The 22,887-nt window shown below is 43.7% G+C and overlaps 1 protein-coding gene across 7 annotated transcripts in view; it reads right to left on the bottom strand.

Moving 5' to 3' along the window:
- The window catches only part of NRXN3 (neurexin 3), a 1,019,488-nt gene extending 997,990 nt beyond the window's left edge, over positions 1 to 21,498 (bottom strand). For 4 of the 7 annotated variants that reach the window (XM_027672707.1, XM_027672873.1, XM_027672879.1 and 1 more), the window contains exon 1: positions 6,439 to 6,552. The gene's annotated coding sequence lies outside the window, so the exon portion shown is untranslated. Of the gene's footprint in view, positions 1 to 5,812; positions 5,974 to 6,438; positions 6,553 to 11,432; positions 11,496 to 21,481 lie in introns of those variants that run through there. The other 3 variants (XM_027672731.1, XM_027672716.1, XM_027672725.1) reach the window with 3 other exon arrangements.
- Positions 21,499 to 22,887: the final 1,389 nt, after the last annotated feature.

Below are 22,887 nucleotides of genomic sequence, written 5' to 3'. Positions count from 1 at the left end.
AAAAGGAAAAGGAAAAGGAAAAGGAAAAGGAAAAGGAAAAGGAAAAGCTCATCCACTGCCCGCAACAAGTAGAAAGGAAGAACAAACTTCTCACTTCTTTGTGCTGCCTTTCTACAAACATGTCTTGGTCTGGTTGTTTGGACACCCTCTCTGATTCTCAGAGTCCTTTACACACATGAATTATCTTTGTCTATGCCCAAGTGAGGAGAAACCAAAGGAAAGAAAAAGCAAACAACCTGGACCAAGATTATGTAGTGCACTGGTTTCAAGATTCTCCCAATTCCTCTGGTATCTTGGTTTCCAAAATGCAAAATATCTTTCTCACCACTTGCTGTATGAATTAAGAACCAACTCTGCTAGACTGACAGACTGCTATTAACTAGAAGATGGGGATGAGGGGGAGAAGAGAGCTGATAAAAATTTCCAAAGCTTAACCAAAATTCATGTAATTTCTGGCCCCAGCTGCATTGGCAATAGTCCCAAAATAAAGCCTGTCTTCTCTTCATGCTGGTGGGGGGGCAGGGGCAGATAAAGCTGGATGCATTTTGTTTTTAAATTAAACATCATGTCTCTTGCATCATCATAGGAGGTCATCTCTTATCCTGGTGTTTGGTCACCATAAAGCTTCCAACTCCTTCAGTTTGTTCTTGGACAGATCACTGTGTGTCCTTATCCTTGATACAGCATGTCACAGCTCAGTCGGTATCCTGACATCCACCTGAACGTGCCCTGAGCACAGAGCTAAGGAAGGGGCAAAGGAAACAGATCAAGGGGGGAAAATACACTCTGCTTCTCAAGAAAAATAAACTAAAGAGCCCCAGAGGAGGTTGCAGAAAACAAAATAAGTTCAGTAGATCCACTGAAATACCACTGCTGCTAAAACAAACAGGGAACTAAACTCTCCCTTCCCGGGAATAAGCCAGGCAAGAGGTCAACCATCACGTGCAGTCTGAGGGTGTTACTAGGTTGAGGGTTTAAATACAATTCTAATACAAAAACAGTAAGAGTTGCCTGCACATGATGGTTTGGTAACTTTCTTAGAAAGGGAAGAAAGAAAGGGAGGGAGGAGGCATAATTATTTCCTTTTTGCACAGGGACTTAAATCTTAAAATCCACCATCATTGCTACCACAAATTACCCCTAGCCCCACCTCTCACTTTGAATGCTCTGGAGGAACTGCGTTCCCCTCTCACTTCAAGGGTACAAAACATTCAGGGTCAGGAGTAAGTTCCAGCACTATGTTCACTTTTCTCCATTGGCTGTGAAAGCTCAAGGAAGCACAACAGACATGGTGAGCTACAAAACTCACATGGTAATCATTGAAGTGTACCTACAATAATGCTTTTTCCAGCTTTTCCTATTCCTGCTAACAAATAATTCATAAAAGCGGGCTCACTGTGCCACAAGAACACACCAGTACTTTAATCACTAGGGAAGAGGAGGAACTATAAAACTAGGGCCCACCTTTGCCCTGCAGGGTACCGGGGAGGCAGCCTCCACAGGCAGGGAGCAGGCATGCAGGCCCTGCAAACACACTCTGCCTGTTGCTCAGCTGCCCACCATGTTTGAGAGCAGCCGTATAAGAATCCAATATAAGAAAGATATAAAGCTATAAGAGAGCATCCAAAGGAGGCTTACAATGATGGTGAAAGGTCAAGAGGGGAAGCCTTATGAGGACAGGCTGAGGGCACTTGGTCTGTTTAGCATGGAGGAGATTGAGGGGAGACCTCACTGCAGTTACAACTTCCACATGAGGGGAAGAGGAGGGGCAGGCACTGATCTCTTCTCCGTGGTGACAAGTGATAGGACCAGAGGAAATGGCATGAAGTTGTGTCAGAGGAGGTTTAGGCTGGATATTAGGAAACAGTGGTTGGGCACTGGAACAGGCTTCTCAGAGAAGCAGACACAGCACCAAGGCTGCCAGAGTTCAAGAAGTGCTTGGACAATGCCCTCAGCCACGTGGTGTGATTCTTGGGGCCTGTGTCCTGTGCAGGACAGGAGTTGGACTTCCAATTCAGGTTATTCTATGATGCTATGATTCCTACAAGCACTGCAGCTGCAGCATAACAATAATTTCCAAAGTGACTGGGGTAAAAGGGCGGGCAGGGAGAGATCAAAAAGTAACTACTGGTAAAGCTGAGCAGCTGAGGCAAGATTGGCTTTGGTGAGCATAAACCAGGGGAACAGGGGACTCTCTCCAGACATCACCTACACCAACTATGTGGGGCACTGGACACACCCCTGCCCCCATCTTCCCGGCTGTAGTTTACCATTGTACCTCAAGGTCAGAAAGAAAGGAGAAAAGCAAAAGGCAAACAATAGGTCTGGACAGATCTATTTATTCAACTTTTGCTATTGCTTCTTGACATGGAAAGATCCAGAAACACAGAGACCTCAGAGCAGGCGCAGCCACACACAGGAGATGAGAAGCCGCAGCTGGCAGAACCACAGGAGCACCTTCCTCCCACAGCTCCCCTCTGCCAGGGTGCAAGCAGCCCGTGACCAAGCAAGAAGGTCCTTCACAGCCAGAGGAGGAGGGTGCTGAGCAGGTCTCTGAGCCTTAGAGAGGGTCATGGACTTCCTGAAATGCAGAGAAAAGCTTCCCGCTCTCACTGCCTCAGCTCCCCCATCCCTGTGCACCGGTCACCCGCAGCCACTCACTGTAGCTTGTCAGGCCTTTCCCCATGTTCTAGCGTGCGGAAAGAAGGAAGGAAGAATGGATAGAATAAGAGACTCCTACCTCCCTTTGCTTCCCCACCCCAGCCTTTTCCCTGCTCTACTCAGACACGAAAAGCCATGGCTCTCCTGCATATCCTACAACAGAAACACAAGGAGCTTTTCCCCGCCTCTCAATCCACCACCCTCCAGGCTCCGGCAGGGACTGCATGGAAATGGCGATATTCCTGTATCATCTGGATCAACAGCACATTAAGCTCAAAGAGGGCAAGAGAGGATGGCACAGGAGGATGAAGCAGGAAGGCTTTGTTTCGTCCTGGCTCCAGTGCAGCCCACCCCCTCTTTCGATCGCAATGCCCTCCAGCTCGGACATGCAAGGAGGCGTTGGAAAGGGAAGGGATATGGGATGCTTATGAATTTTGTTTCCCCCATCAAGGGGACAGCTCACTCCCCCGAGCATGCCTGGCTCTGATGGAGCTCCCTGGAGTAACCTTTATTCCAGTGTGTCGCAAGCATGTATTTCACGGATGGTTACACTGAATCATTATCACCAGACGTTCATTTGACCAAAATAATGTTATTAGCATCGTCAGATCCATTTCCCCCCACACAATTCCTCCCTCCCCAGTACATATACACTCCCTTCAACCCCCAGGCCCCTACCATCCACATAGGGCACATCCCTCCCCAGCACAAAATCTCATGATGTGTGACACAATGACCAGGAAAAGAGAACGGCAAGAGGGGCTGGCGAAATGGATGGACGTGGCTTTGGCATTTACTGTGTTCCTTACCCTCTGCCAATTTTTATCAGCCACACACATGCACAAAGCCGTACATGCAAAAATCGGAATTAAATCACAGGCTATCCAAGGTACATGACCATGGGTGTATGCGTGTGCCCAAGCTGCGGTCACAGTCCTATCAGGAACCCAAATCTGTGTGGCATGAAGCAAAGGTCATCGTGCCACTGTTGTGATGCACTAAAAAAAAAGCCGCAGAGCCATCAGGATGTAACACAGAATTTTCTCGTCAAGGGATGAGAAACCTTCGGGGGTGTGGGGGCTGGGAGGAGGAAAGCGGGTGTGCAGATGGGGGGGATGGGGGGAAATAGCAGAAAATGGGGAGGAAAATGAAGAATACAAAGCTCCACTTCGCTAATCCAAGATAGACAATCCATCCCTTCCCCCCTCTCTACGCCCTCCCTCCCCCCGAAATGTTGGTGCAGATGGATTTCTGTATCTTGGTTTTGCAGCAGTGGGTCTAATGACTCCCATACCAAACCCCCTCACTATGATAACCCCTCCCACTATTTTTTTTTTTTTAGACCGGGCTGAAGAATAATGTGTTTTTAGAGATAATGGGTTTTATAAAAAGAAAAGAAAAAGGGACGCAACGCAGACATTATGCGAATAAGCTGCTCCCCGCATCACCCCCATCTTCTCCCAACCACACATTCCGATTTCATCCCCTCCCGTCATTCTCCAGCTTTCCCCATCAGCTCCCCCAAGGAAAGGAAAAAAACGCACAACACGATCTGGGTAGCCGATCTCAAAATCCCAAGCACTAATCTGCTTGAATTTGTTCTTCCCCTTATATAAGCAGCAGCACGTCAACATGTTCAGTGGAAATGCAGCGTAAAATGAGGCCAGGCTACAGCCATGGAACAGGGGTGATATCGGCAGATATCGCTTCTATCGAGAAGCCATCACCACCAGGTTGGTGAAATCAAGTATTGGGCTTCCAGCCGTTCCCTTACTTTATTTATTTATTTTTCAACGCTTAGTCTAATTTTACTTTGTTTCATTTTGGTTTCGCTCTACTTCATTTTTTAAAGGACAAAAGTGAAATAAATAATTAAAAGCCTAGAGACATACCCCACCAGAAGGTGCCCGAATGCTCCAGAAAGAGAATCCTCACCTCCTAACTCTGGGTTTGTTTTTCTTTTTTTAATAAATAAATACAGTCCTGTTGCTCACATTATCCCCAAACTTCCAGTGTCCCTAGCTGCACCTCCCTACTCCCAAAAACCAGATACTAAGTTAGAGAGTCATGAACATTTAAAAAAGTGTCAAATACCAAAAAGAAACCAATAGAGAAATGGAAAATTATGTCTATACAATAATCTAGTTCATTCAGCTGATAAAGTGCGTTCAGTCGCAAAACCGTGAGCAACAATCTCTGCAACCTCCTCCCCCCCAAAATACTACCAACCCTTAGATAAACTTGCCCAACTTAACACTGATGACCATTTTAACTAAAACCAGTGACAGACGTAACACCCTTCTGGTTAACGCTACAATTAATAACTGACTGTATAATCACAGCAAACAGAATCTTTTGTGATCAAATTTTCTCCCACCTATTCAACATCTCTCTTAGACTTTTCACCAATCTAGTTAAGAGTTCACCCCCTCAAAAAATAGCCCCTCAAAATATGCAATAAGCAGGTATTGGTGAGCGGTCATTTCAATATTCACCTTTTCAGGAGGGCTGTGTGCTTATCTCAGAACAATTGCGGGCAGTAAAAATACAGGAGGGACAAATAATATTTAGTAAAAACAGAAATAATTTGTGAAAACTATTTGCAACAAAGCGTTGAACAGTTTGACCACAAAAAGGTAGAAAAAGAGCTTGAAAAAACAAAAAGCTGCAAGTATCCTTTTACAAACGATTTAATGTTTCTATCCCCAGTTATGCCTCCTCAATTCTTTGGTTTTTCTGCCGCTGATCTCATGCCTAATCATTTTTATTGTTTTCTTTTGGGGTGGGGGAGAGAAATCAGGAAAAAAAATTGAAATAGAAAGTGCTCAATTTTAGCAAAATGCATTCTTAAAGAGCATTGTTAAATATGTTACTTCCTAGCTACATAAGATTGCCATTAAAATAAATTTAAGAGTAGGCAAAAGACAAGTCACCTGCAAAGCACCAGAGTCGCTGCCCTTAGGTAGGAGAATTACATCACTCCCTGACTGAATGATGTTTTCTTTTAAATTATAAAGCCGGTGGATTTTATGGTGTTTTTGTTTAGGTTCTTTTTGGTAAAAAAAAAGAAAAAAAGAAAAAAAAAAAGAAAAAAAGCCCAACACAGCGGTTATTTCACATACATTTTGCACGAAGAAAGCATTGAACCAACCTTTAAGGTCACTGACTGCCTGAAAACCCACAGCAGTCACTCACGGTGGAAGTTTTCAGGCAAGACGGCTACTAAATCATTAATACAAACAAATGGAAGGCGGGGAGGAAAGGCACTACCGTAATAGATCCGAAGACTTGGAAGAGGAAAAAAATATTAAAGAAAAAAACTTTCATCTTCAGCCTGTCTTCTTTCCTCGTTAGCATTTTTTTTTAACAAATCCTTAAGCTTTAGTCAAACAGCAGGCTCACTCTAAAGGTCTCCCTGCTGTAGCTCAGCGTAGTGTCTTCTTTTTCGAGAGCCCCCCCGCCCAGTTTTCCACTCCAAAAAGCCCCGCCGTGGAAACTGCAATTTCCCAAAAAGTCGGGCCAAAGGAGCTGGAGCGTCCCGGGGGCTCGGCGCGTGCCCACTCCGCCCGGGCGGGCAGCGCCCAGCGCCGCCGGGGCAGCGGGAGCGGGGAGCGACAGAAAACGATCCCAAATAGTTGCCGTGAGGCGGGTCAGAGAAACCCACCCGCGGAGCTCCGGAGCGGCGGCGCCCAGCGCTCGCCGGGCGGGCAGCTCCCGCCGAGCCGTGCCGAGCCGTGCCGAGCCGTGCCGAGCCCCCCGCCCGCCGCCCCCTCTCACCTCCGCAGCCGGGCGGGCGCCGGCCGCCGCGCCAACTCGCGGCTCGCCTGCGCTGCGGGGCAGGGGGCTCCAGCGTGGCCCCAGCCGCGGAGGCTGCGGGGGTCCTGGCGAGGCTAGGCTGGGCTGGGCTGGCCGTGCCGAGCCGAGCCGTGAGAGCCGCGGGCGGAGCTGCGCAGGGCTGAGCGCGCCGCGGTGCCGGAGCAGCCCGAGCCCCGCGCACGCCGCCGCCGCCGCCCCCTGCGCCGCGCCCGCCCGCCCGGCCACGGCTTTTAAAGAGACCGCGGGTCCGCGCCCGGGCCTCCGGCACGGTCCGCACGGCCCCGGCAGCGGGCACGGCCCCGGGCACGGGCAGCAGCGCTCCGCCGGGCTTCACCTCCCAGGCTCCCGCCGCCTCCGCCCATCAAAGAGGTCGGCGGTTTTCTGCTGCCGTCGGCCCGGCAGCGTCCCGTTCCCCGAGCGCTCCCTCAGCGGGCCGGTACAGCAAGGGGGGATTTATGCCCCTCTGGTCCCAGCAAGGCGAAGGAGGAAGATGCAGCTTATTTTTTCCTTCTTAAGTTTGCCACCAGGGACCTGCCATCAGAGCAGGAGGAAGTAACGTCTTCCTCAGACGATGCGTTTCCCAAAAAAACCTTTAAGTTCCCAAAGATTTTTTCCTTCTAGCTCAGAGTTCGACCCAAACCTACTGGGTATTTCCAGTCAGTTTATACACTGCCCATTTAATCTAAGCCAGCCACTAAGTTTCTTGTTACCTTGCACAAATCTCTCAAACTTTTTTATCCACCCGTTTGCTGACTTGTAAAAGTAGAGATAACAGCACTGACAGACACCATCGACTGTGTTTGGGTCAGTATTTCATTCAGAGTGGACAGCCTAGAAATTGTTATTTATCGTTGTATCAGCATTAGCACTTAGCACAGTAAACATATGTGGGGAACATGCATGTCAAGCTTTTTAATGGGTTATCATGCTGAAAGTCCACCTCAGAGAAGACTAGCAGGCAGGAACATCATGCACATGAAGTTCACACAAAACTAAAAGTGAGAAATCAAACCTTCTGGCCCCTCTCTCTAGACCCTAGACCCTATCATCTTGTAAAATTTGTGTATGCTGTTCATACTGCAACACTTAGAAATGCATTTGCCTTGGGGACAGACTGGAAAGTTATTTGTCTTTCCTTCCGCTTCTGATCATGTATCCAAAGGTTTTTGTCTTTTTCTACATTTTGCATAGCAGACAGCCTACCCACAGTACTCGATAAATAATAAATAATTATTATTTAACGCCGTATGTATTGATCACCTTGCTGACTATCGAAATGCAGATGTGTCTGAGGCGGATAATAGGTACACAGAAACACTAAATAATAGTTACAAGTAGTATTAGGAGCCCACTGGGAAGTTTCTCCGGAAAACGCAGTCCTTCACATGCCCTGACTAATTCAGATACATGCACAGAGAGGATAATGGAGACCTATTTCAACAACGTGACAATGGGCCATCTTCCTGACTCAAAATCAGCATACCAAGAGCAAGATTTTATCCCTTTAGATGTTTGTGCAAAGGCAGGTTATTGTTAAGCTTCCTGTTTTATATGGACAACATAGCAGCAGTAAGAACTATCTATCCCTCCTCAGGGCATGGGATTAGATCCTGGTCTCAATTACTGTGAAGAAAATCAGGTATTACTTAATTTACTGCAATAGTTAAATCCAGATTTAAAAAGTGCAACTGGCAATAAAATCTGTCTTCTGGTACCTTTCTTCCCTTGCTGATAGTTCTGGCAATCTAGCATTTTGTAGCTTGCAGTTTATCAAAGTAATGATTTGATGAGGCAGTCATCTGAAACTGCACCCTCTCTGGCCCTTCCTTCTCCAAGATCTTCTAAGACCACGCATGCACATACTTGCATCATATTTTGATCTGGCTGCCTATCAACAGAGTATCTTCTGTGTAAAATCAGTGACAAGAGAACAGTCTCCACTTCCAATTCCAAACTAAACCTCTTCGGTTTAATACACAGAAAACTGCATGTCTCCTGAGAGAAAAAATAAACTAGCACCTTTTAGCCAGCTTAATTACCAAGGGTAAAGTGAGCCCAACAAGATTTGGGGAAAATGAGCTGGTTTTCATCCACACACTATCCTTTCAACTGGAAAAAGAAAAACCTAGGACCCCCATATATGAAATGTCTACAAATCAGAAAGAGGGGTAGAAGACTTCATCTAACTGAGAAGCTTCTATTCAGAGTGCTATATATGAACACATATATATGAAGATAACAACTACTTTGAAAAAATCTTACTGTGCTTAACTCAGACGCATAGACCGCTACTTCTGAAAAATTGTTACCGTTAGGCACCAAAATAGCAGACATCATTTTATAAATAGGCAGAGAGTAGTGAGAAAATATTAGAAGAGCAATGAAGTTTCTTTAAGGTTGCAAGGCATATCTTTGCTGGGGTGTGGAGCAAAACAGAGACAAGAGGAAAGCAGTGCAGTACAAGAAGTTCTCTGTCGAGCAAGCAGTGCTCTAATTGCTCAATAGGGGAGTGGATTTTTCTGACTAATTTCTCTAATTCTTTCCTTCACATCTCTAGCTCTGGACATGCAGTTTGCAAATAAGATGTATGGAGAGCAAGGAAAAAAATGATTACCACAGTGAGGTTTGTATCAGCCCCCTCTAATACTGTTCCCCTCCCCAGCATTTGCCACTGGAATTCTGACTTTTTAAAACGTATGCTCTAGGTAAAGTGTTTTGTCCCCATCTATAAGATGATAAGTAGATACATCAGACTTTTTTGGTGTCTTCATTAAGAAAATAGCCACTCCCTTCCCAAGGGGCCTTAAAATTAGCAGTGGCAGATTTATAGACCTGGGCACTTGGCCACTCCCTCCCAACACCACCAGATAGAAGAGGCAAAGGCAAGAATACAGAGCCATAGAAACATTATTCATCTTCTTTTGCTTGTTCCCTTTAGAATAAATTTCCAAAACTTTTTACCAAGCCAATGTGCTTGTTATATCTAAAAGACAAAGTGCTGTCAATAAACTGGGGCAATTCAGTCAGTGCAATTTTCAATAAATTGCTACATAGGCCTGCTCATATTCAAGGTACCTAATCTGCTCTGAGATCTGGGCTTGTTAATTTAGGGCAGCAGCTGTAGTAGCTACAAGACATAGCTTTTGCTTACATCTTGCTAGAAGAATGAGCTGGCTCACAGAAGCTACCTGTTTCCCTGATGCAGTAGAAACTGCATGTACCATTATCATAAGTTCCTGGTGTCCCCCCCATCCCTTTCCTGTTATGCAGGGGTGATGAGAGAGGGGGATCAGAACCTGGAAAAGACTCTGGAGACAGAATAGGCAGGAGTTAGAGGCATTATCCATCATGCCAGGATGTCCAAATGCTGCAACACAAGATCTAGAAGATTCAATCAAAACTAATGCCTCAAGTATGGCAGAGAGATAGAAAGAGAGGCTGCACTGCAACAGTGTCCCATAGAGTATAATATCCTGGTCTTTTTCCTTAGGTTCTCTGAAGGGCATTCACCAAATCCTTGAAATTAAGCATTTGTATGGTACTGTTTAATGGAAATGAGGCTCAAGGGGAATTTGCCATTGAAACAGTGGTAGAGAAGTCTTTGCAACACGGTAAGAATGCAATTTATCTCTCTGGCTATTTGTAATATATATATGTATATATATATATATATATATATATATATATATATATTTGCCATGTTAGCATTTTCAGTGTCTTTTTTGCCCAGAAGTTAATACCCAAGGTGAATTCAGAAGCTGCAGTCCAAACTGTGATCAGATCTTCTTGGTTGTGCCAAATGAAGCTGATCTTATCTCACTGGTGACCTTATCCTCCTTGAAAGAGCAAAACTCATCACAATAATAAGAAATAACAGAGATGGGGGAAAAGTAATCATGGCAGCACCCGGTCAGAACTCCCTTTACCATCATTTCAGAGAATTAGTTCTAAGCTCTTCTCCTGCAAACATCATTTTTCACTCCAGCTGGAGGTTCAACCTCCAAAGTTATTCTGACCACTTGCAGGACGTACCCATTTATTCTTGATTTCATAGGCTTTTTCTTCCTCCTAGCATGTTCTGTTGCATTTATTTAATAGAAACTCTACACGGTGTATACAGGAAGCAATTTTCTGAGCACCACTTTGTTTAACTGAGCGTACAGGGAACAGATACTAAACAGACACACCTTTGAGTGTGTGGAAGTGTATGAATGAACATATCACCAAAAAAACTTCACGTGTGTACACAGGAGTGTCTATGAAAGGATTCCTTGTAAGAGTAGTGTGTGTGCAAATGCTGCAGGAGCACATTCAGAGCAAGGCATGTAGGGAAAAGAAGCATATTTCATTGCATCAACTAACATAATTGGGGGAAAAAATTATGCAAACTCTTCTCCAAGTCTCATACACTCTTTTCCACCATCTTTAAGAGCATCATTGTGAGAGGATGCATTGTACGTGTGTATTTACACTTAGGAATATGTAAGCATAACAATAACAGATGAGACAGATGTGTGTGCACGCTTGATTGTGCAAGGGAATTAAAAATAGAAGCTGTACATTCTTTCAGCCAGCAATATAAAATTTAATGGTTGTCATATTGGCTTTATGACCTCCACCACCAGATATTAGACACCACCTCATTCTAAGACAGAAAGACATCCATTGCCTTCTCCTGTTGTCAACAAGTTCACTGTGACCCTGACTCAGTGCTGGCACAAAAGGAAGAGAACTACTTCCTCAGGCAGCAGGTAGCATCCAGTGAAATGGCCATAACCAAAGCCACAGTTTGGAGTTAAAGCACAACCTTCCAACAAGTATTTCCACTGGTTTTGAACTCCATCCCTTCTTGTTTCTTGAGTCTTGTAACTCCACAGAATCACTCCAGTTTCCAAGATGTCATCAGTGGCCCACCCCCCCGCAGTAACACTTAGCAGATCTTTATTGTTTACTACCTCCTCCACTTGAACTCTGCCTCCTCTCCTTGTTTCTGACTCCTCAGATGGAGCCATGAAAATTAACCAGTGACATTACAGTGTGCTTCCCTGGCAACAAATATCATGTCCTACCTGCTTGTCTGTCAACAGCATTGGGTAAGAATAGGAATTGATGAGTACTAAAAGAGGAAGAGCATGGAAAGACCTGCAATCAGAAAAGCTGGATTTAAGTGAGGAAGAGTGAAAGATAAACCTAATCCAATGCATCCACAGAAGCTACTCCTTGAAGAATTGCACAACTCCTCAAGTAAGACTAATTTCCATTTTGCTCTTGACCCCTTCAGTGATCCTGAAATACAGAAAGCTTGATTGCTCAAGACCAGTGGTACCAGATAGGGATGTTTCCTGCTGTATCCACTAGATAACACTCCTAACACAAGAAACACAGACAATTTGGGGGTTTTTATCTGGTATTGCATTCAGTCTTCAGGATCAACTCCTAGCATTCTCACAGCGAACACTTACCTGCCGCTGGCCACTTATTCACACAAGACAGAAACCCTCCCCAGCCAACAAGAGCAGGTGGAATGAGGACATCAGCGCAGAATAACAGCATCAGTGCAAGACAGGCTGTCCCCTCTTTCTCTCAAAAAGCAGACTCCTCACACTGACTACAGCACCCATCTCATGACTGAGTTTGGATCTGCTCCACAGTCACTGAAGCATGGGTTCCCCAGCAGAATTTCTTTTATCCTGTGAGCTCTCCTGAAAGATGCTTGCAAGTATCTTGTTATAACTAATTAGTCAGTTGGGAAGCTCTCAGGATAAGGAACTGCTGCAGCCAGTTGCACTAAAACCTTATGCACCCTTTTGGATAAACACAATTTTCTCTGCTCATGTGCCAGACAAACACAGTGCTTTCAAACATTGTTCTATCCATGGGAGGATGTACTTCTCATTCATAATCAGATGACAGTAAACTTCTTTGTTTTGCATGAGTCTATAATGTGAATATTTAAAGTGAGATGAGGAACCCCAAATAGGACTCCAATAAAACTGGGGTGAAGGGGGAAAATTCTCTTCCTGCTGCTATAAAGTAGTGGGGGCTGGGAATTTTGTAGCTTCAGCAAAATTCTCCAGGGAGCCAAAAAGAGCAAAACATACCTTCTTTTCACTTAGCAAACACTATTTTTGACAAAAGCCTTTTAGCTTCTGTTTAATGATAGGCACGGCATATCTCCAGGGCAAGCCTAAAGCATTGCTTTTGACCTTTACAGCATTTTATGCCTCTTTTTCAAAGTTAGTCAGCATTAGGTATCCATTCTATTTAAGTACTTTCTGAAAATCGTACTGGGTACCTATCTAGGAAAATCGAACCCTAACCAAGTTTTGAAAACCCAACCCTAAGTGTCTTGGGCTCATCACGTCTTTTCTCAAAGGTGGTTAAGCCAATACTGACTCCCAACAACACAAGCAAGTCCATAATGAACTAGCAGCCTGGACTCTGCCCTACACTGCTTGCAGGGCTGTGCCCTCCTACATGTCTCCCCTCCATACCTAGTGGAAGGTTCTGACTGATGCTGTAAGTCTGGCAGCGGGCCTGCTTTGTCCAGTTACAGATTCTGCACCCATCACTGTGTATCAAGGCATATTCTTGCATCTCTTGGGCTCAGTCTAGGCTTTAAGACAGGCAAGCTGGAAAACTAGACAAATGCATATATTCGAAAAAGGGACAGTAAAAAAAATGGAGAGCAGTTCCCCCTCTATAGCCTGGCCCCTGTGTCCCAGAGCAAATACAAACCTTGCTTTAGGGCACTACATAAATTGGTATTATAAATTCAGATGGTGCATCAGGGAGTGCCTCATTCTGTATGATTGGAGTCATTCTCAGGAGCAGTTCAGGCACTCAGACTGCCACATGCGACTGCTGCCCCAAGGGCTGCCATTACAGACGCATTATTACAAAGCGCTGCAATAAAGCATGAACTAAAACAACTTCATTGAAATGAAGATTAATACGGAACATGTGTTCACCTCCGTACACTCAGAAGAAACAGTCCAGCAAACACAAGCACCACAGTGCTGGGGCTGATGGTCTAGGGTAGCAATGCGGCTGGCCAACCACCGCTATTGCTGAAGGCAAGCAATACATTTCCACCGCATCTTTTAAGTGTCCACAGATGGATTTAATGCAGCAGCTGTGAAGCAGAGAGTGAGGCAAGCAAAACATGTAGAGTGCTGAAACATGCAGAAGAGTGAGCTGTGTTTGAGGCAGAGAACAGAGAGGGATGGTTCAAACCTACAGAAACAATACCACTAGCTGCAGAATGATCCATGCTTTTAGTTATCACAGACTTCAATGGATATTGGTGTATATTCTCAGCATTTTGAAGTGTTGTATTCATATGAGAGTTACAGGTGAGAAAGATCAGCTAAGGTGATAGTTCTTCCAATACCCTCAAAATCAGAACAGAATTATTCCCCGTGATCTATTTTTTGGTGCCATTGTCACCTCATTTAAACTCTCCCATGCAATACAACACTCACTACTTCCCCCTTCTGATGCCCTTTCAGAGCCCCATAAATTTCACCATTGACATAAGCTGAGGGCCATTACATCTATACACTTCCCTGCTCAAATTAAACTCACGATACCCTGTTATGGTTTGATGGTCCAACTTTCATGCTTCCTTTTCCTGCTGTAGGTTTTTCATTCTTCCTTTCCTTGAAATCAGTCTAAGGCTCCTATCAAAACTGGCTGTGACTACTGATACAGGTCCTAGTGTATTCATTCCTTCATTCTATTAACCAAGTCAGCCCTGAACTTATAGGAGTAAGCATAAAGGCCTCTAGAATAGCCACAATCTATCACATCCAGAATAAGAGACTCAGTCAGTTCTGGAAGTGAGTAGTCCTAGATCCTTTTGAAGTCTCTGAGAAATAACCCTGTGTGAAGGCATTGGAAGGTGGCACAACATCAAGTCTTCTTACTAAGGGAGGGAAGAAAAGCACATGGGAGGGATATGGCATTTCATGAGAGAAAACAAAGTGTTGGTTGCTATATTGCACCTCCAAAGTGACAGATTAATGATTAATCTGCATGTTGGTGTTTGGCACTTTAAGGAAAAAGCAACAATCTTCCCTGAGGGCACACCTCACTAACCAGAGACTTTGACCCTTGGGAATCAGCAGCACTTATTTATCATTTAGCAGTGTTTAAGACCTCATAGATGATCTGCCTTTGGCATAACACCCAGATAGGTACATTGTAATGGATGACACAGGTAGTTAAAAAAAAAACCAAAACAAAACCCAAAGTTATGCATCTCTGCATATGGGCTGGAAATGAGTGGGGGGGAAAGGACTAATTAAAGTAGAGAACAGATGCCCCCATGATGCTGGCATCTCTATTGCTTTCTGTTTCTGGAATGAAAAAACCTAATTTTTCATAAAAATAAATTAACTGACATCAAGTATTTAAATTTTAGGAGAAAAAAAAGGATTGAAGAGGAGATGTAAATACACAGAAAACAAGCAAAATCTCCCCTTAACAGGTTTGTCTTTCCTCCCCAAACTGACTGGCTCTGCACCAATGCAACTCAGAGAGAATGAGATCTGCTGCATTCAAACAATTCCTAACAGAGCTGAAATTCTGCACTGAACATGGGTGAGCAAAGGTTGGGCAGCTGCCTTTAGACAAGGCTGCCATGTCACTGCCCATTCAAAGGGCAATACTGTAAAGAAACAGGTATGAATTATATTATTTCACAGCAAGGTGCCATCCATTCCTCCTTGCACTGCAATTTTATATCCCAAAAATAGAGTAGCCTTCACAGCCATCCCACAGCGCACCTCTCACATCACATACAGCTCAATAACAATCCATTGTCATCAATATTCCCCTGACTGAAGATGACTTAATAAAACATTCTTAGAAGCCAGTCAACAAGGCTTATAATTAAATGGAAGCCATTGTTAAGCTCCATCGAATTATTGTTTTCTCTCAGTTCTCTACAATTCTACTAGACCAGACATAAGGCTACATCCCAGGATGGATCTATGCTATGTCTAGCTCTCAACAGAGAACTCTGTAGATCTTTGAAGGGACAGGACTTCTTCTAGGATTTTAAAACACAACTTCACAGACATACAGATCTCCTAGATTTAGACCACATATACATACAAACAATGATATGTTGATTTGTAAATGCCTGCATAGACCTGATTTCATCATGCAGAAAGGTATGTGAATCCTTATGCAGGCTTCCTATAAAATGAGCATTACATTTCTCTAACAAGATTCCTACCAGGCAAAATGTTGTTTGGATGCCTATACTCAGCATTAGAGGCACTGAAGCTTTCTAATCTTCAGATCTAGGATCAGGATTTGAACTGAAATAAAACAATGGGTGTACCTGGTTAAATGATGAGGCAGTGCCTCTCAGCATTGGTCTCTTGTACCGAGAAGTCAGAATCCTCCTATAGTAACTAATCACTCAACTGAAGAAAGAAATAGTTAGCAGACCCTACATTTCATATTACCATCCTAATAAAAGATAAGATTTTCAACAGGTTCTAATTAACAAAGTTTTACTTAGCCCATCACTGTCTCAGCAAGAGGCACCAGGGGTTATGTCAACCGGACTACTATAACCCAGACACAAGCAAGTGTCACAGATGAACTGCAGTGTCTTGAACACACTGTGCTTCGCTCCATGCAAGGAGTCACAGTGGTCATACGCAGCATGCTTATGGTCACCCCATGCACAGGCAAATTCATAACAACAGAAGACTCCATCCCACCCCATCTAGCTACAAACCAAAGCTGACTGTTAAGACACTGGCCTGCAGACAGAAGACATTGATTATCTTGTCCTTTTTTGCCAGCCACAATCTGAGAACTAAAGCTCAGTCTGCTAGTGACATTGCCAATCATCACTGCAGAAGTGGTCACGTCATCTCTGAGTTCATCACAATATCTGCAAGAACGATGCAGAAAGTGCTGCATCAGAAGTAAATTATTCTATGTTTTGTCTGAGACAGAGCTTTACTGGGCATATCACTGTAACTTCAGAAATCTTGTTAAACAAGAGTTACAATTCCCCGTGTAAATGCTTGTTGCAGAATATGAGGTGCCTTTTTTCGGTTTTCCTTTGTTTAAGTTCCTTCCAAAGTGATGCAAGCTGACCTGTGAAAAGTCATTTTATAAAGAAACAACGAAGTTATACTATCCTATCAACTTAAGTTCACAGTTAAACACACCAGTATCGCTTCTCCGGGCAGAAAACATATTAGATAAGGGATAGCATTATCAACAGCAAAATGGAAAGAAGCTACATCAGATACCAGCACTGACAGAGAATTGGGGTCATCTCCTGGCTCTTGCCTTCTACCTCTGGAAGAAACCATGGTTTGCTGTCAAGCTGAAAGGATTGAGAGCTGTAACTTGACAGCCTAGACACCTGCAACCATGTCTGTGAGTCTCCTTCTCCATACCTCATTTTTTCCAATTGTAAAATGAAATGCACCTCTCCAACCCCTTCCCATATATTTTACAAAAGTTAGCTATTTAATACTAAAGATAATTTCTATAAACAAAAATAATAGAATACTATACCTGAAAAATCTTTTGAGGATGCATATGAGTTACTGTCCTGACTGTCATTTTTTTTAGCTTTCTTTTTCAAAGCTTTAAAGCCAGAAGTCTGGCTACATCCCATCTCTAAAGACCTTCCATATTAACAAAAGTTTCCCTACTGTAAAACATTCAAAATTACTCCTTCCCTCTCCCTCTGTGTCAGGGGAAAAAAAAAAAGAATCTTGTAAGGGGTTATGATGCATCTTTAATGATGGAGCTGAGAGAAGTGCCTGCCATACAAAGAAGCTAATCAGTCAATCAAGAGCCAGCTCACCAGACAGAAGCCGTCAGTGCCTAACTGCTCTGTCTCCACCTGTCCAGCAAAACAACAAAACAGCATGGGACATGCCTGACAATTGAGTGCAAAATAGCACATATATTTATCTATTTCTAAGCATCAAAGGGGCAAGTTTTTGCTTCAAATTAACATTTTCAGGAATAACAAACACATGTACTGATGTGCATTTGAAATAAGGCTAGTGACTCTCTTTCTTTTTAAAAACAACAGCAATCCTCAAGAAACAGAAGGGCAGGAGGTGAGAATTGCTATAATTAGGCTAGCTGGAAAATCCTTTGCCATAGGCTTGCCAGTCTAGATCAGTTAAGTGAAGAATTGTAGTTTAGAGAAGGAAGTACATCTCTTAAAGCCAAAACCAGGAAAAGCTATAGAAGTTTTATGGTTTTGTATTAGTGAGAGTGTAAAGGTCATAGTCGTTATTTCCCATGTTCAATACTGGCTGAGACAAAATACATTATCCTTGTCTGCCTCAGTTTCCTCAACTAGACAAGGATAATGAAACCTACCTACATTATAAAGGCATGATTGATTTTGCAGCTGGCTTCATTAATATTCACAAAGTGCATGGAGACCCTTGCATGAAAAGTGTTGCCCAAGTACTGACTGTTAAACCTGACATTTTGCTGAGTGCTCTTGTGAAAAAAACTTCGAATGTTTTTTCCAATTCGCTTCAAATAATTCTCTTCAAGCGCTTGGCATACGAAGACTTTATAAAAGCATCGGGTGGTAGTAACCCGCACGTAATCCCGCGGCGGCGGGAGGCCGCTGGCGGCGCGGTGCCGCTCTCCGCGGTGCTGAAACCCGCCGGGCGCTGCCCGCGCCGCGGCCGCACCGCGACAGGCGGGCTCTCACCTGCGCCCTCCCCACGAACGGAACCTGCTCCGAGTGACACACGGGCTGGGCTGCATGGTTGCACTGCCAGTCACTGCAGCGTGTCCTTGGATTATGTCAACACGCAAACCTGAGCAATGAGTCTAGATCCTGTTGCTGTCACTCCCTGGCCTGATCGCTCCCTGATGAGAGGTGGCTCAGGTCAACATTGATCTGTGATCTCGCCAGACTTCACCATATGGACATCTTTTCTTATGCTTAAGTCACAGGCACAGTTCTGTGCCCGCACAGGCCTAAATCTTTCTGTGTACAAACGTCATCTGTGGAGCACTGAACTCAGCTTTCTGCACCCTGAAGCATGGCCTTACTTAAAGCAGTCCATCACTCATCTATTCCTATGGCGGGGAAAGGCAAGAGGAATAGCTGCACACTATGGATTGCAAAATAAATAAATAAATAAATAAAATATTACTTGGAGGGGAGAATAGAGAGGGATCTCACTGTCCCCAGCTTACTTGCCTTTATATTTTTATTCTGGGTCACCAGCTATCTAGACATTTCTATGCTAACAGGGGCCTGGGCCAGCAGCAGGCCTCAGAGCACTGTGCAGTTGCTCTTCAGGAAATTGCCTGAAAAACGGGGAGAAAACACACGTGTTGTGACTTCACCTCAGCCAACAGCCAAGTCCCATGCAACTGCTTGCTCATTTTCCCACCATGGGATCAGGCAGAGAATCGGAAGGGTAAGAAAACCCATGGATTGAGATAAAGACAGTTTAATAGGAAAAGCAAAAGCCACACACACAAGCAAAGCAAAACAAAGAATTAATTCACTGCTTCCCATGGGCAGGCAGGTGTTCAGCCATCTCCAGAAGAGCAGGGCCCCATCATATGTAATGATTACTTGGGAAGACAAACACCATCACACCAAACGTCTTGCCCCTTCCTCCTTCCTCCAACGTTATATGCTGAGCATGATGTCACATAGTATGGACCATCCCTTTGGCCAGTTTGAGTCACCTGTCCCAGCTGTGTCTCCTCCCAAACTCCCATGCAACCCCAACTTCCGTGTCAGTACAGCATGGCAGTACGGAAAGCAGAAAAGGCCTTGGTTCTGTTTAAGTCCTGCTCAGCAATAACAAAAACATCTCCATATTATCAACCAGCAAAAATCTGAAACATAGACCCTAGCCAAAACATAGATACTAGCCACTGTGAAGAAAATTAACTCTACCTCAGCCAACACCAGCACAACATCTCTTCTCTTTCATCAAAAGGAACACTTGAGTGAAAGGAAGCACAGGCTTCCCATGTGCACTCCACGGGTAGAGCTCATATAACAGGAAACCCTACCTGATCAGAGAATCCTACTGTCAGCCAGAAGGAAGAGGGAACAGACCAGCTGCCTAACATACAATACACTACACAAGAACAAACTTGATATTTTGTTCATGAAATATACAGTGATTGGCCCCTCATTCTGCACTCATCATGAGCAAGGACAGCAGTGAGGGGAAATGCCCTGTTTTCTACCAAGTTATTTGAAGCTCATTAAATTACCAATTGTTTCCTAACCTGGATATTTACGCCCTTTCCTTGTGAAAAAGGACAGCAACTCAAATTGTAATCCCCAATGCAAGGAACAAACCAAACCATCCCAATCTTGTACTTCTCGCAGGGACCACTCCTAGGCATGAAAAAGCAGATGAGAAAATACTTCCCAGCCTCACAGAGGTGATATTAGACTAAATTTGTTCATGTTTGTAAGGCAAGAATGCAAGTAATAGAAAAAGCTTATCAAGAAAATTAAATACAGGGTCCTCAGTGCCTACCTCTAATCTTAGGAACTCTCAGGATGGGGAAGAGAGATAAATAAAATCATACTTGCTCTGAGGGCTAACTCAGTATCATGGCTAAAATCCAAATTGAGTAATTACATTCCGTCTCCTGAGTGTGCCCTTGAAGGTTCTGCTAAGCATGTGACTTCACTTCCTGTTGCCAAGTTTTGTTACGTGTGCCTAAGTATCAGCTGTACCCACCCATATGATCTGACACACTGCAGGAAGAGGAAGGTTTTGTTTATCTCCCACTCTGTAATCTTTTAATGAAAGGTCTTCTTGCATTTTCATACCTCCTGTGAGTTCCAAACGCATTTTGCTAGGGCTGCTTCACTATTAGCAGCAATCCCATATTTGCTCCACAGCACATTTTATAAATAACCTTTTTCCAGTGACAGCAATACCAAGAGTGTGCCAAACCTCTAATATCCACAGCACACCTCTTTATACTCCTTATTTAACAGATGCTGAAAAGGCTGAGAACATGCTGGCTGTTTGTTTTCAGCATGGTGTTTAAAGTTTTGCATTACAGTCATTCCCTGTACTACAGCAAGGGCCTTTAGAAACCCAGAAAAAAATCTCCTTGTGATACTAACAGAGCCATGAATTGTCTCTCACAGACACTTTTATACATCTCTTTATTGTATATTTACTTAGGCTTCATTCTTTACAGCACATTTCCTGCTAACAGGAAACATGTTTTATACCCCTACAACATTACTCCAGAGAAGCTAGGGAGAAGATGCAGCAAAGGCAGTATCTGCTTCTCACAGGCTGTTTGATTTTCCTGGAATGCTTCCTAACATTAGAAATGCTGGGAATGAGATTTTTAAAATGTTGTTGGGACAGAAGCGAAAAAAATCCCAAAACACAAACTTGCTTCCCCCAACTAGATCTCACATCCTAAGGATACACAGACACCTTATTCAAACTGGAATAGTTAGCCACTTGAATATTCAAAAATCTAAGCCCCCCAAGTCTCTATTCCCTTTTTCACTTGGCATCTTGGACTCTGCTAGCCAAGACACAATATCATCTTATAAAATCCTGAGATTCACAAGCAGAGGGCTTCCAAAAGACCCCAAAATGCACACATTCAATCAGACTACCTGTATTTCCTGGAAGCTTCAAAACAACAGAATTCATTCTGAAGTTAAATAAATTACCAAGACTTTTTTTTTAAATCTAATATTAAGCAGCAAGTGGAAAAGGTAGTTTTTCAGTACCTGAAAAAATAATAAAAATAATGAAGTCTAGTTATTATAAATGTTTTCCATCCACACAGTCAGTAACCTCCATTAACAGAAGAGAGGTCTATCTTGTAACATGACATTCCAAAGTGCTCAAAACCTGCAGCTCCATTTAGCTTTAATAAAAGCTGTGGAGAACAAAACAAAAATTAGACCAGAGCTGTCTGATAGTATTTTGCTATACTGGGAGCAAGTAATTGCCTTCATACATACCTGAAAAGAGGTCAACTGCCATATGTAACTTGGCATCCCAAATGACTTCAAGGCTGAGTTCATGCTCTAGCTACACAGAAGGATGCTCATCTGCTCTTGAAGGAGCAAGATGAGAAAGGCTCTTGAAATCCACCCTTCTGAACACTGACAGAGCAACAGCTGGAAAAAACTAAGCAACAAGTTTGCAGGAACAGCTACAAAGGAAGAAGTGGCAGTTAGGTCACCATACATGTTCATGTGATCCAGACCCACCACTGTCACCTGTACAAATGAAAGCCATCTCCTTAGGGAATGCTGGAAATGTCCCATACAATTGAAGTCCTTTAGCAGTGAGAGTAGAAATGCTCAACTGTTCTAGGACAATAAATCACAATGACAACACAGACTGACATAGAACATTCTCTCTCCAAGAGAACATTTTTATGCTTTGCACCTTTTCCTCCTATTTGCAATACAACACATGTTCCGTAATCTCAGTAAATGACCATTTTCCATGCTTGACTCAGACCAGCTACAGAAATTAAAAGGTAGGAGCCCCATAAAAAAAGTGACATAAGCGAATGAGCCATCTGATAACTGCGTACTAAAAGACAGCAAGGAACCTCATGCTCCTCCTCACCCTCCAGTTTGTCACTATACTGAAGGCTAGGATACTGAGGTCATAGCACTGCACACTCAGAGGATTGATGTAAAATCCTGCAAGACATCATATACTCTGTTCATACAGGATAGCTCTCTAACTAGCTAAAATGGGCTTCATCCTTGCTTTGTTTCCCTATGCTGCCTCATCTCCTTGTTGGACTTTGCTTTGCCTCAGTGAACTCCCATTGTTCACAGCAGAACATGAAGGTTGATGAATTTATCCTCACATTACTCTCTGGAAGGCAGAGAAGTGTCAACTTCTCATCTGCAAAAGGGTGATAATTAAATGCTGAGAGAATAAATGACTTGCACAAGGTCACTTGGGAAGTATGTGGCAGAGCTGAAAATTAAATGCAGATCTCCAGAGCTGCAGGTCAAGGCCTAGAACACAAGATCTTTCTGCCCTGCTGGCACAGTGGAGATCAGATTCCCAGCATCTCATAAGGCCCTCCATAAGAATGTGTGTCTGTGTTACATTGTGTGTAGTTTACCGGTAGGAAGAATTGGATAAATTTCAAAGAATCAGGTAAATATCAAAGATCAAGCAAAGAGGAAAGCAACAGAGAATTTATCTGAAAAGCCAAGAAAGGCCTTTTCAACATATTGTATAAGGCAAATATGCCCCTGTAGCCTTCTTCTATTGGACATACTACTAGTCCAGGGGAAAATCTGACATCAACACCATGTCTAATGTGCAGAAATCACAAAATGCAGCCATAGAGTTATCTTTGCAATTTAACATAAGGCTTGTTAACAGATTATAA

The sequence above is a fragment of the Neopelma chrysocephalum genome, unplaced genomic scaffold (assembly GCF_003984885.1).
Source record: "Neopelma chrysocephalum unplaced genomic scaffold, ASM398488v2 Primary Assembly neopelma1_24, whole genome shotgun sequence".
In the NCBI taxonomy this organism is placed as follows: Eukaryota; Metazoa; Chordata; class Aves; order Passeriformes; family Pipridae; genus Neopelma; species Neopelma chrysocephalum.
Note: the sequence above shows the minus strand (reverse complement) of the source record. Positions and strands in the feature narration are given on the sequence as shown.